The following is a 14233-nucleotide window of genomic DNA, read 5'->3' on the forward strand; positions in this document are numbered from 1 at the left end:
CCGGGGGACCTGCAGTCACTACCTCAACAACAGTATCTCTGTCAAATTCCTCCTCCTCCACCGTTCCCTCCGTGTGTGCCTCCACCCAGGCTCGCAGACTAGTACGGAGCTCCTCTCTTTTGGCCCCTCGCCTGACGAACACACCTCTTTCCTGACAGAAATCCTTGAGTTGCGCCACAGTATAGGTCTCCAACTCTGACATATTGAATTCCATCTCGTCAGCGAAAAGTGTGGACCACTACCACGAAGTAGGTTGTAAGGTAAGGACAACTGAGGGTCACTTCCACCCACCACCAGACAAGAATTTAGAAAAAACAAAACGATAATTTAGAGGGCCGCTGGGAGAAAACTCCGGGTGTGTACCTGTGGGGCACACTGAATTATTATGGGGTTCACAACAAGCACGGCTCGCAATCCCACCGCTGAGCCACCAATTTTATGTTGGACCTGCGCAGGCAAGCCCAGCATAAAGGGGGAGGTAGCTTGACTCGAGTGGCTAGGCAGGTGAAGGCTATAGTGTTAAGCCAGCTTGGACCCGATAATAACCCCCTGTACACCACACAAAAAGAAGGACACCACACCACTGTTATGGAAAAATACGATTCATTTATATAAAAGTTCTCTGGGTTTGTAGCAAATTCACTTAGGGTTTCACAGTTACATTTCTGGTAAGCATTTGTTCAATGGAATACTGGTTTCTCATAAATAAATAAATAGTTGGACTCTAAGGAATAAATACACTGGATAAATAGCAGATATGAATACAGTAGAATAAATATTAATTTAGCAAGGACTGGAATAATGACTGGAATAAATAGAATAAATAATATCAATGACCAGAATAAATACCACAATAAATATCAGCAATGTCTAGCACAATAATGACTGGCCTAAATATCACTTTAGTTATCACCAATGACTGGTATCGCTGCCACCAATTAATCACTTCTAAATACAGTCACTTTTCCAGTGTGGAGAAAGGAGAGATTACTCTTACAGTTAGTTGGACAGCCCGACAGGCTTTCAGGCTTCTCGGGATACAGAACTACTTTTGGGACTCTTTTGTAACCGCTCGATGCACACGCGTGTATCTAGAAAGCAAGGAAATACATTTAGCAGTTCATTCACACTCGGCTGCCACCGGGAGAGGACCTATATTTGGCGCTGGAGGTCAATATTCGCCTACAGGGCTGGTTCACCCTCAGAACCCTGGCGGCACCAGTTCAGAGTCTTAAGACGACGAACGGGCTGCCGGGGAGGTCGCAAAAACTCCACAGTTCAGTCAAAGTAATGCCGCTGTTTAGCTCTCACACACCGCAGTCTTTTAGCGGAACACACGGCCCACCTCACATCAGCTGTAGCGGACGATGCAGTCAAGCACAGTACTTCTCTAGCCAGCAACGGGGCTCGCAGGGGCTCCACAGACCTCCCTCCGACTTCCTTCTTCGGGGTGGTTCCCGCCCACAGCTTCAGCTCCCGGGTCAACAAGGAGGGGCTGACTCGCTAGTCCCGCCCAATGCAGGCTGGCCTTCCCCGCCCCGGCGCACCACCTCACCTTCGGTCCACGCAGGAGGCGCTCTTCGCAGATGGGGCTCGGAGACGTCCGAGCTCCTCGCGGTAGGCGCTATTCACGAAGGGGGCACTTCAGGGGGAATCACGATCGCGGCGACGTCACTCTCGCCTAGCGACTCGCTTCCACAGCCGCTTCAGCCACCGGGGGGGGGGGAAGAGGCACTCGAACTTGGCCACAGTCTTTTGGGGAATTCAAGGCGGTCGCTGGGCAGGCGCTACAGGCGCTAGGTCACCGCCCACGCTGTTGACTGGAACGCCAGTCACATCCAACGCCAGCAACCTTAGCTGCACTATTGCCTTTGTCACCAGCTGCCTTAGGGGTCAACAGGGCAGGTGTCAATCTGGTGTCAGTCTAGAACTCCTTCCTTGTCGAGGTCAAATCAGGAATCAGGAATCAACTAAAATGGCCGCCAGGGACTGGACCTTATATAGCCAGTGCCCTGGGGTGCTAGCACGAGCCAGGAGGTTCTAGAACCTTCTCTGGGTAGGCCCATGACATGGCACTTTTGAGGTACTTTCTGGTCCTTCAGAGCCACCATCCTGGGGTTCTGGAGCAGCCATTTTGTGTTCCTGAGGAAACTAAAGGGATTCCTGTCAGGAATGCGCGCCAAGCAAAAGGGCGCCAAAACCTCAAAAGGCCAGCGTTCATGTAGGCTCCAATGGGAGTCACTCACATGAGGGAATTATGTGTCCACCATTTTAAGTTTGAACACACACACAGGTTGTCAACCTCAGTTTCCAGGCTCACAGGTTTCGCCAGGTGCCTTGTACATAGGTGCCAGAAACCTCGTGAGTAACTGAGTGTCAAGGAACATCTAGCCCCATGAGACAATCACACAAAAAGTCCTGGTAGACAAAAATAAAAAGCGACAAATTTTTGGAGGTACAGGAGAACAAAATAAATCATAGTGGTGAGGGGACTCTCAGAAGCAGACGGGTCCAACAGGAGCGTATTCCAAAGTCTGGGTGCAAGGAAGCGAAAGGACCTTCCGCCCCATCTGGCCTTGGCTATACGGGGGACAGCGAGCAAGTTTTTACTGGAAGAGCAGAGTGTTCTACCAGGGATGTAATGGGCCACCAGGGCACGAATAGCCTCCAGTCCAGATTCATTGAGGGCACGGCTAATAGGGCATAAAGCCTTGAAATTAATCCTTGCCTGCATGGGAAGCCAGTGCAGGTATTTTTTGATGGTGGTGCCCGAGGAACGTTTAGGGGCGCCGACAACAAACCGGGCAGCCGCATATTGCACAGTCTGGAGGCGCTGGATCAGACCATTGCTAATGCCAAGGTATAGGGCATTGCAATAGTCCAGTCTGTAGGTAATGACCGCTATTGCTACCTGTTTGCGTGCCTCAGTGGAAAGATAATGAGTGATTTTTCTTAAAATCCTCAGGGCATTGCAACAGGTGGACACAGTCCTACTGACCTGCTTGTCTAGGGAGAGGGAGGTGTCCAATATGACCCCAAGGTTGCGGGCAGAAAAGGTCGGCAGAGGACAGGCCCCAAGGACAGACGGCCACCAGTCCATGGACCAGGTCTCACTTTTGCCCCCAAAAATGAGGACCTCCGTTTTCTCCCCGTTCAGCTTAAGGAAGTTCTTGACCATCCATCCGGCGACCGCCTCCATACAGTTTTTAAAATTAAGCGCAGTTATGCTCGCAGATTGAGAGATGGAAGCCATAATCTGCGTGTCGTCGGCGTAGGAGAGAACTTCCAGCCCAAAGGATCTTATAAGCCTGGCGAGAGGGGCGACATAGACGTTAAAAAGCGTCGGGCTCAGTGAGGAGCCCTGGGGGACCCCACACTTCACAGCCTTAATGGGTGCCATGTACTCGCCTAGCTTAACCCTTTGCTTCCGTTGGTCAAGGAAGGAAGCGAGGAGGTTGAGTGCAGAGCCCTTGACTCCCAGCTCACTGAGTCGGCTGACAAGAATAGTAGGGGACAGGGTGTTGAAAGCCGCCATAAGGTCGAGTAACACCAGTAAGGTGGTCTGTCCGGTGTCGACCTTAGAACGGATGCTATCGACCACCACTGTAAGTGCCGACTCAGTGCTGTGAGTCCTCCGGAAACCGTGCTGTGAGGGGTCAAGAGAGTTGGTACTGTTGAGGAAAGCACTCAAGTGGAGATTAAGATGAGTCTCCAGAAGTTTAGCAGGGGCAGGGAGAAGAGAAATGGGACGAAAGTTCTTTAATATCCCAGGGTCCAGGGTAGGTTTTTTCAATAGAGGCTTGACAGTGGCCAATTTCCAGGAGAGGGGATAGATCCCCTCTGAAATGGCCAGGTTCATAACCTCTATCAAAGGGGGCAGGATAGTCTGTCTACAGTCTTTGAGGACCTTTAAGGGACATGTGTTAGAGACATGTGCTGTACTCCAAGCACCAAAAACGCGGAAGAATTTACAATCACTACTAGGTTTCCTGAATTTCTGAAGAACATACATTCTAAATTATGCTGATAGGGTTAAACCTCTCTATGAATTAATAAAATCAGATTTCAAACAAACCAATTGGACTCAGAAACACACAGAGATTTTGAGATCATTGCAAACAGACCTGTTAACTAAAACAAAATTACAAACACGCGAAAATACACGCAATCTTGTCATCCGAGTAATCCCAGGAAAATACGGATTCACATACCTGATCTCTAATGAGGGAGAAACGGTACCTATAGCTTACAAATCACATTTGTACACTGAAGCTGAAATGAAATTCAGCTCCACAGAAAAAATTCTAACAGCAGTTAGAACTTCTGTAGCTAAAGAAAGAGCCCTAGCCCAAGGCAGGAGAATATCTGTTCTTTCAGCAGAATCAGCCCTTGAGGCATAACCAAGTCCACGTAATCTGATTAAAGTGGCCTTAGATCCAAAATGGATAGAATGGGAAAATTCTTTTGCTACAGAAGACGTGAAATACTATTTTGACCCAAAACTGAAAAACTAGATGATCTAGTACACGAACGCGAATATCCTCTGCCAGCTGAAATTCTGCCTCTAGAAAAATATACCTGCGTAATCTATATTTATCATTATTATTATTTATTTAGCGATTTATAGAGCGCCTGGTGGCCCGGAGGCATCCCCGCGCTGTGAAATTATTGGAGACCGGAGGGGAGGGGGAGGGGTACTATTTGGGGAAGAGGAAAGTTTTCAGTCTTTTACGGAAGAGGAGGTAACAGGACTCCAGACGCAGGCTGCGGGGGAGTGAGTTCCATCCTGAGGACGCTTTTACGGAAAAGCGTCGACCACCGGTGCGTACCTTCCTGAATCTAGGGACAGTGGCCAAGCGTTCGTTGTCCGAGCGCAGGAGTCTGGGGGCTTTGTAGGGGGTGACCATATCTTTCAGGACAGCGGGGCCAACACCGTTGATGAGTTTATGGGCAGTGCACAGAGCCTTGAATTCTACCCTCTGACGCACAGGAAGCCAGTGTAGGGCCTTGAGGGCGGGTCTGGCCGAGGCTCTGGGGGGGGGCTCATAATGAGCCGCGACGCCGCATTTTGGGTGCGTTGGAGTTTAGCCAAGGTGGATTCAGGGGCCCCGAGGTAGACGGCGTTGCTGTAGTCTAGCCGGGCAAGAATGAGACCTTGAACCAGTAGTTTCCTTGATAAGGGAGGAAGAAGTGGAAGGATCTTGCGGATGGATCGCATGAGCCCAAAACAGATTCCTGCTGTTTTGGCTGCCTGGGTCTTCATGGTCAGCTCAGGTTCCAGCCAGACTCCCAGTGTCTTGATTTCTTTTTTCGGGGTTGGCACCTCACCGAAAACGTCTGGCCAGGCCGAAGGGGGGATGGTTGTCCATTTCTTGCCCATGAGCATGATTTCAGTTTTCGCTCCGTTGAGCTTCAGAGAGGACTCGCTCATCCAGTTGTGAATGTCCTGGAGGCAGTTCAATAGGTTATCTGGGTGGTTGTCAAGGTGAGATAGTGAGATGACCAGTTGCGTGTCGTCCGCATAGCTCACTATTTTTATCCCGTAAGGGGCAACGACATCCTCAAGGGGGGCCATGTAAACAATAAACAGGGTGGGACTAAGCGAAGACCCCTGGGGGACTCCGCTTGAGAGTGGAAGAGGGGCAGAGTGTGAGTTGCCGTCCCAAACCTGGAATGAGCGGCCTGATAGAAAAGAGTCTATCCAAGCGAGCGCAGTGCCCATGATTCCTGCCCTGGCCAGCCGATGGAGAAGGACACAGTGGTCCACCGTATCAAAGGCTGCGCTGAGGTCCAGGAGGATCACCGCCACTGACCCTCCTGAATCCAGAATGCACCTTGCCTCCTCGATGACAGTGAGGAGTGCGGTGTCCGTGCCATGGCCAGGGCGGAATCCAGTTTGGGACCGACGCAGGAGATTGTTGGCTTCGAGGTACTGGGAAAGTTGCCCATTAACCAATTTCTCAGCCATCTTGCTAATGCATGGGAGAAGCGAGATCGGTCTGTAGTTGGCCATGTCCGCGGGGTCCAGTTGAGGTTTTTTGAGAAGAGCCTTGACAACAGCGCTCTTCCAGTTCGGAGGAACAGAGCCTTGCGAAAGAGAGATGTTGATTAGTTCCATGATAGTGGGAGCTATGCTAGGGGACACAGTTTTTAAGAATCTCACAGGGGCCGGGTCAAGAGGAGAGCCGCTTTTCATCTTGGCCAGTGTTGAAACTACTTCGTCCAGAGATATTGCTCTAAATGTGGACAGCTGGGGATGTAAGCTGTTACCCATAGGATTAGTGGCCGCCTCTTTGTCCATGTGGTTGGATGGACTAGGAGGTGGGAGGGAGGCTAGTATCCGGGCAATTTTGGAATCGAACTAGGTTGCCAGGTTGAGGTAAGATTCTCTAGCCGAGTTGGTAGAGTTTTGTATTCTGGCCTCATAGTAGGCGGCTTTAGCAAGCTTCAAGGTGGATTTATAAATTCTCACCGACCTGCGGTAGGCGTCCTTACTGGCATGGAGCCAGTCCTTTCTCCACAGTCTCTCTGCTTTTTTGCACTCTTTGCGGAGAGATCTGAGTTCAGGGCTGTACCAGGGGGCAGAGCCAATTTTCCTGTTTTTCTCCTCACGAGTTTTTATAGGGAGGATGGAGTCGAGGGAGGTGGAAATCCACTCCCTGAACTGTTTGTCGGCGGTGGCCGGGTCATCCGGAAGACTAGGGGTTGTTGAGTTTAGGGCTCTGATCCAGTCCTCCGCCGAGAGTCTGGCCCATGCCCTGTCCCTGGTATAGGTAGCTGGTTTTTGGGGTTTCCTGAATGACCCTGGTAAGTGGATAGTGACCAAGAAGTGGTCCGTCCACGGGAGGGCCGTCCACGGGAGGGACAGATTCGCACAACACTATGATGTTGAAAATAAATCCTATGATGCAGCGTGCGCGATTGTTAAAGGTCACTGGCGCTCTGGTAAATTCAAACCAATGATTACCAGACCTGAATCACTCAGCGAGCTGAAATAAGAACTTTAAAGATGGCGCTTGAAAATGCTGATCGTGAATTCCCCACACTAATAGTGTGCGATTCGTATTTCTGCATCAAATCTTATAACAGTGACATGCAGACATGGATCAAAAACGGTTACAAAGATGACACAGGTGCTACAATAAAGCATAAAAGGCTTTGGGAACAGGTAGTTCTTTTGCAGAAAGAACTACGAAGGACTCACGTGATACACGCATTGAGTCATCGATGTGATGGCGTTCAAGTTGCAGGGAATTCATTGGCTAACACAGCCACAGCGAAAGCGGTTCACCCGGCTTCCGTAGCCACTAAAAAGCGTTCAGAAAAACACATAGATAGGGAAACCATGCTGGCGGTAAAAGCCTCATTAAAAAGCCATTATGCAGCATTACCTCTCAACTATCCACTCAGTAATACATACATAATTGATGCAAACTCCGTTCCATTTGCTCGAATCCCTGGAGTGGGGGATAGGGTAATTCCAAACACAAACCGGAGAATCTTCTTACTACAAGAAGCACATATGGGGTTGGGTCTGAGGCACCAAGAGATCATGAAATCTCTGATGGAACTACAAGCGGGGTACTGGTGGCCGGGAATGAGCGTATATATCTACTATTTTGCAAACAATTGCAAGGACTGCAACAGAGAAGGCAGTTGTGAACCGGTCCAGCCTGTAGCCCAGATACCACTATTAGATAGCATCCGGTTATCAATAACGCAGAAATCCAGTCGAAGATATGCGTCCCCATAATAATTAAGACTGAATTCACTTAATAATGTAGACCCCATTACTCGGCTGACGCCAGAACTGATATAAAAGATTTGCGAGTCTTTATCGGCACATACGCAATTGGCATGCTACATTCTGATCAGGGTCCTGCGTTCAGCTCTCGAGCTTACAAAGAGGCCATGAACAGTATGGGCATTGCATTGCGGTACTCTTCTCCCTTCCATCCTGAGGGAAATGCGGTTGTTGAAAGAAAAAACCAGGACATAAAGCAATCTATAACAGCGAGGGTATTAGGTTCGGGTGATGGGTGGGTCAAACATTTAACAAGTGTCCAACGTAGTCTCAACAATCTGCCAAGAAACTCTCTAAAAGGTCTCACTCCATACGAACTATTGTTTGGAACTAGAATGCATATTCAGGACCTTGATAGTCACACTTCAGTGGTAGAAGAAAAAACTTTTGATATCAAAGATCGTTTGGCCTTTTTACAGGATTTAAATGAAACAAGAAAAAACCTGAGTAACATAAAGTTGAAACAACAGTCGACAGCACTGAAGAAAAACCACCTGTCCCAGCAAGACCTGTCTGGATTCCAAAGAATGGGGATCTGGTCAGAGAAAAGATTGCGGTAAAGAAGGAATTTGGGCCTTCTTACAGAAAAGCAGTACCTGTCTTAGCTATCAACGGAACAAGATCAGTTGTATTACCGCCACTTGCTGGTAAAAAGGAGAACCACGTTGTATCCATCGACCTGGTAAAACCACAATCATGTGGCCGATAATAAGTAGTAGGCCCAGTGGACTCCCAAGAAATAGCAGAATACCAAAATTTGCAACTATCCAAGAGGTTCAAACTGAGAGACTAATCACATTTGATAAACCTACAGTACAGAAAAAAGGACTATGCAACAAAGCCATGGAACTTGTGCCTTTTAAAACACAAATCTCACCAGTTCGTCATGAAACACCTGTCTACTACGATGTAGCCTCGGACTATGCAAATGAAACAAATAAAAATGCAAAAGAAAATGAAAATCCGGAAGCAATTCCAACAATTGACAGAACTGCATCAGGCTACTTCATCAATTTCAACAATTTTTCTAAAGATCCAAGCGAGCATGAAGAAACGCCTCCAACAAAAACTTTAAAAAACAAAGTAATTGAACTTTTTCAACAACTAAAAGAAACATATCTAATTTCACCATGGATTGAATTTCGGATTGTGTTAAGTGTACCTTTCCTCCTGCTTTGGCTCATCATGGTTCTATGTTTGGGAAAATTCATTGAGGGGAAATATAGTACAATGTACACAGCAAGTCAGAACATCAACTTGGTCCTAAAGCCACACACATCCTCTCACATCGAGAAAAGAGAACTGTCATCAGTGAACATCACAGCCATTCCAATACCCGGTGGGGTAGCATGGGACAGAACTGATTATGACATTTTTGGCCCGGTCTAGCTCTTAAAGTATCCTCACCAACTCAAGATTTCATTAACTGACTTTGTGACACCTAGTACAGTCTCTGATGACTGGGACTTTGAAAACATTAATAATATGATGTCAGATTTAGTAATGTCAGCCAAATTTACAGAACATGATTACTTACAAGGTTCATCCAATTATGAAGAGCTATACTGCTACAACCATTATGGTGATCACTATTTACATAAAACTGCTCAGCCTAAAAATGTTTTATCTTTTAACCAGTGGGAACACTGTCCAACTCCACCAAAAGGCAGTTCGAAAACATTTTTTGAGAAATTCCAATACTTCTCAGGGTTTAATAACAGTGATCCAGGAACGTTTTATTTTAAAATGTTAAATAGAACAGGAATGAAAATAATGTTGACAAATACTAAATTGATTTATTCCGAAAAATGTTATGACAAAATGTCTACAATTTTAGAAAAACACCATTGAAACAAAAACAATCTGGAGTTCCAAAGATTGGCAAGTACAAGGCCTAGAAGCACTATTTAGGGCCTGCATGATCCCAGAACAAATGATATTTTTGAATGACACTATTCAACAAACTACTTGTCTTGGACTAGCTAAGATAAAAGACTTGAATACACCGTCTATTCCGAAACCCAGACCTGATAGTGACAGCACTACTGATGTGGAGATAGACGTATCTAATATTTTACACCAAAATAGAACACATACTGATTGGAAAAAGTGGTTGATCTGGCCAACAGACACGAATAACTGTCAAGATAGATTCCTGAACAAATCACAGGGGTTCAAAATGACCAGACCAGACCCTAGATACTCCCAGAGACAACATCCAGGGATAGTTACAACATACAGTGTAGGGAAACTATGCCTTGAGTGCCTACAGAAATCCACACTGGCTGAAATTATGCAACACTTGACTTTACTTAAAGACGGTGCTGACTTGCGTGATTTCATAATGGGACCACGCAAACAGCGTCAAAAACGTTTCATAGCGGCCGGTATATACGCTGCATACAACGAAGCATGGAAAGTAATGTGAATTGAGACAGCAGAAAAAATATGAGAAATTGATCGTATAAATTTGGAAAAATCACTTTGTGGAGAAGTGTGGCTCACTGGTTAGAGGAGGCAGACCTGGAAGCAGAGGTCAGCCCGGGACCAGGGTTCAATTCCCTGCTCTGCAGGGTCTTGAGTCCTAAAATGTCCATGGACTCGACAATTCTCGCTCCGGTGCCTACTTGACTCATGGGTTCACACTCTGCGACTCTGGGCAATAGCTTGCTTAATCTCCACAATGGCCCCTCGCGGCGGGATGCCGGCTTTCACCTTGCGGATACCCTGCCGGGGTTATCTCACAGGATACCAGGACGGGTTCCTTAAGCAGTAGCTTCCTGGATAACTTGACTCCAGTGGTGGGGAGAGCCTGGGACTCACGTCTGAGTATACCCAGCACACTTGGTGTGAAAACTGCAAAAAACACAGTTGATGGACAGAATGTAGAACAATGTCATACATTCACCCCAGTACAAGGATCTGGGCCTAAATCCATCGTTTTTTTTGCACTCCACACCACCCTGGGTTAGACACTGGCTATAATTCACCCCAGTAAAAGGATCTGGGCCTAAATCCATCGTTTTTTTGCACTCCACTGGAGTCAAGCTATCCAGGCTGATGAAGGCTGATAGCCAGAAACCGGTCCTTGGATGCTTGATTCCGGTCTGGGAAAGACATGGCTTGGTAGTTCGGACTGGACTGTTCCCATGAGGCACAGGGTCAGAGCTGATTTGCATATAGCCAGTGCCTAAGCCAGGGTGGTGTGGAGTGCAAAGAAACGAACAATGGATTTAGGCCCAGATCCTTGTACTGGGGTGAATGTATGACATTGTTCTACATTCTGTCCATCAACTGTGTTTTTTGCAATTTTCACCCCGAGTGTGCTGGGTATACTCAGACGTGAGTCCTAGGCTCTCCACACCACTGGAGTCAAGCTATCCAGGCTGATGAAGGCTGATAGCCAGAAACCTGTCCTTGGATGCTTGATTCCGGTCTGGGAAAGACATGGCTTGGTAGTTCGGACTGAACTGTTCCCATGAGGCACAGGGTCAAAGCTGATTTGCATATAGCCAGTGTCTAACCCAGGGTGGTGTGGAGTGCAAAGAAACAATGGATTTAGGCCCAGATCCTTGTACTGGGGTGAATGTATGACATTGTTCTACATTCTCTCCATCAACTGTGTTTTTTGCAATTTTCACCCAGAGTGTGCTGGGTATACTCAGACGTGAGTCCCAGGCTCTCCACACCACTGGAGTCAAGCTATCCAGGTTGATGAAGGCTGATAGCCAGAAACCCGTCCTTGGATGCTTGATTCCGGTCTGGGAAAGACATGGCTTGGTAGTTCGGACTGGACTGTTCCCATGAGGCACAGGGTCAGATCTGATTTGCATAAAGCCAGTGTCTAACCCAGGGTGGTGTGGAGTGCAAAGAAACGATGGATTTAGGCCCAGATCCTTGTACTGGGGTGAATGTATGACATTGTTCTACATTATGTCCATCAACTGTGTTTTTTGCAATTTTCACCCCGAGTGTGCTGGGTATACTCAGACGTGAGTCCCAGGCTCTCCACACCCCTGGAGTCAAGCTATCCAGGCTGATGAAGGCTGATAGCCAGAAACCGGTCCTTGGATGCTTGATTCCGGTCTGGGAAAGACATGGCTTGGTAGTTCGGACTGGACTGTTCCCATGAGGCACAGGGTCAGAGCTGATTTGCATATAGCCAGTGTCTAACCCAGGGTGGTGTGGAGTACAAAGAAACGATGGATTTAGGCCCAGATCCTTGTACTGGGGTGAATGTATGACATTGTTCTACATTCTCTCCATCAACTGTGTTTTTTGCAATTTTCACCCAGAGTGTGCTGGGTATACTCAGACGTGAGTCCCAGGCTCCCCACACCACGGGAGTCAAGCTATCCAGGTTGATGAAGGCTGATAGCCAGAAACCCGTCCTTGGATGCTTGATTCCGGTCTGGGAAAGACATGGCTTGGTAGTTCGGACTGGACTGTTCCCATGAGGCACAGGGTCAGATCTGATTTGCATATAGCCAGTGTCTAACCCAGGGTGGTGTGGAGTGCAAAGAAACGATGGATTTAGGCCCAGATCCTTGTACTGGGGTGAATGTATGACATTGTTCTACATTCTGTCCATCAACTGTGTTTTTTGCAATTTTCACCCCGAGTGTGCTGGGTATACTCAGACGTGAGTCCCAGGCTCTCCACACCACTGGAGTCAAGCTATCCAGGCTGATGAAGGCTGATAGCCAGAAACCGGTCCTTGGATGCTTGATTCCGGTCTGGGAAAGCCATGGCTTGGTAGTTCGGACTGGACTGTTCCCATGAGGCACAGGGTCAGAGCTGATTTGCATATAGCCAGTGTCTAACCCAGGGTGGTGTGGAGTGCAAAGAAACGATGGATTTAGGCCCAGATTCTTGTACTGGGGTGAATGTATGACATTGTTCTACATTCTGTCCATCAACTGTGTTTTTTGCACTTTTTGACTTACTAATGTTACAACATGGTCAGTCTCAATTACGTTCTATTGTACAGCTTGGCTGGACGTTGCAAAACCTAAGTTCAGGCTACGTGCCATGGCGTTTAATCAACACAACGTCATTATTTTCTATCTTTAACCTTAATGATAAACAAACCAGTTTGGCACAAAAAGGAGCAGACTATATGATTCTGAGCATTGAAAAACTCGAGAGATTACCATTGACAATGTCAGAGAGACCTGTCTTCGAATGGATAATACATGGAACGATTACAATTCCGATAACAACTTTCCAGTTTAAATACTGTCAAGAGTATATACCAGCAGGCCAGTATGAAAGGTTGGGTAAAGAATACATGAAATCAAACTGGGATTTACCTTATACTCACAGATGTTATAGTGAAGGAAACAAGGAGGTATTTCTTAGTGGTAAAAATTGTAAAAAGTCACTAAGCGGTACACTTCTGTGTCAAGGAATTAATTTGCATGGAGCCTGCGAAGGATCTTCAAACAACCTTTCATGTCACCTGCATGACACGCCCGCAAAACAGATAGAGCCATTTTCTAGACCTTTTTCTAACAGTAGTTACATTTTAATAAGTGACCACAGCTGTTGTGGCATGCTGCCAGGAAAAGCCTATCTGACAACTATAACTTCCAGGGCCATTTGCTGTATGCAAGTATTGTATCCACACAGAAATCCAGATATGGGGGCTGCGTTATGGCCTCGGTTGAATATCTCTTCTATTCGAATTGATACTTTAAGCAGAATGAAGTCTATTCTTTTACAAACAACTGTGCCTCTAACGTCATCAAAAGAAACATATGATCTGCAAGTTGCAAGGATAGCAGCAGAGATACATACCCTTTCATCAACAAATTGCCCCGTACATTTCGTAGAAGTGTTAAGCCAAATCTTAAACATGTCTGATACAAGTGGGATCGCACATGTATTTAAGACAATATTTCGGGACTGTTAGCACCCTTTGAAACAGTTCTGGGCATCTTCCCAAATTTTGTCCATTCTGTCTTTGGCGGCCTACCCTTAATCTTGGGACTCGTGGCAGGAATTTTATTTTTGCTCCTTCTGCACCAATATGGCAAGCCAATCCACAGGCAAAACTCTAGCAACGATGGAAGAAACTATAATAGCAATACGATACCGAGACCATATAACTAAGGTCCTCGGATTGGCTCTGCAATGCTCACAGAAGGCTGTACCTGTTCGGTGCTGCTTTCCTCTCGTACCTCACCGCCACCTACTCATACCTCACCGCCACCTACTCGTAATGCTGAAGTCTCAACGAATGCCGTCATCAGAATCGGTAGCCTCTGGGGACAACACAATGCATGAGTTGTTACCGGACTTAGCAAAGTATCGATTTCCATTGGTACTGCTGATTGTAGTGTATGACAGACGTCCAACACGCATTCTTCTCCGCATAGCAGACATCGAAGCACAGGTATGATGCAATCTTGCTAGATCGGTCTGAAT

The 14233-nt window shown here is 47.0% G+C and overlaps 1 pseudogene; it reads left to right on the forward strand.

The window, feature by feature from the left end:
- Positions 1-8500: 8500 nt before the first annotated feature.
- Positions 8501-14233, forward strand: part of LOC147724781 (uncharacterized) — a 37955-nt pseudogene continuing 32222 nt past the window's right edge.

The sequence above is a fragment of the Lissotriton vulgaris genome, chromosome 4_1 (assembly GCF_964263255.1).
Source record: "Lissotriton vulgaris chromosome 4_1, aLisVul1.2, whole genome shotgun sequence".
In the NCBI taxonomy this organism is placed as follows: Eukaryota; Metazoa; Chordata; class Amphibia; order Caudata; family Salamandridae; genus Lissotriton; species Lissotriton vulgaris.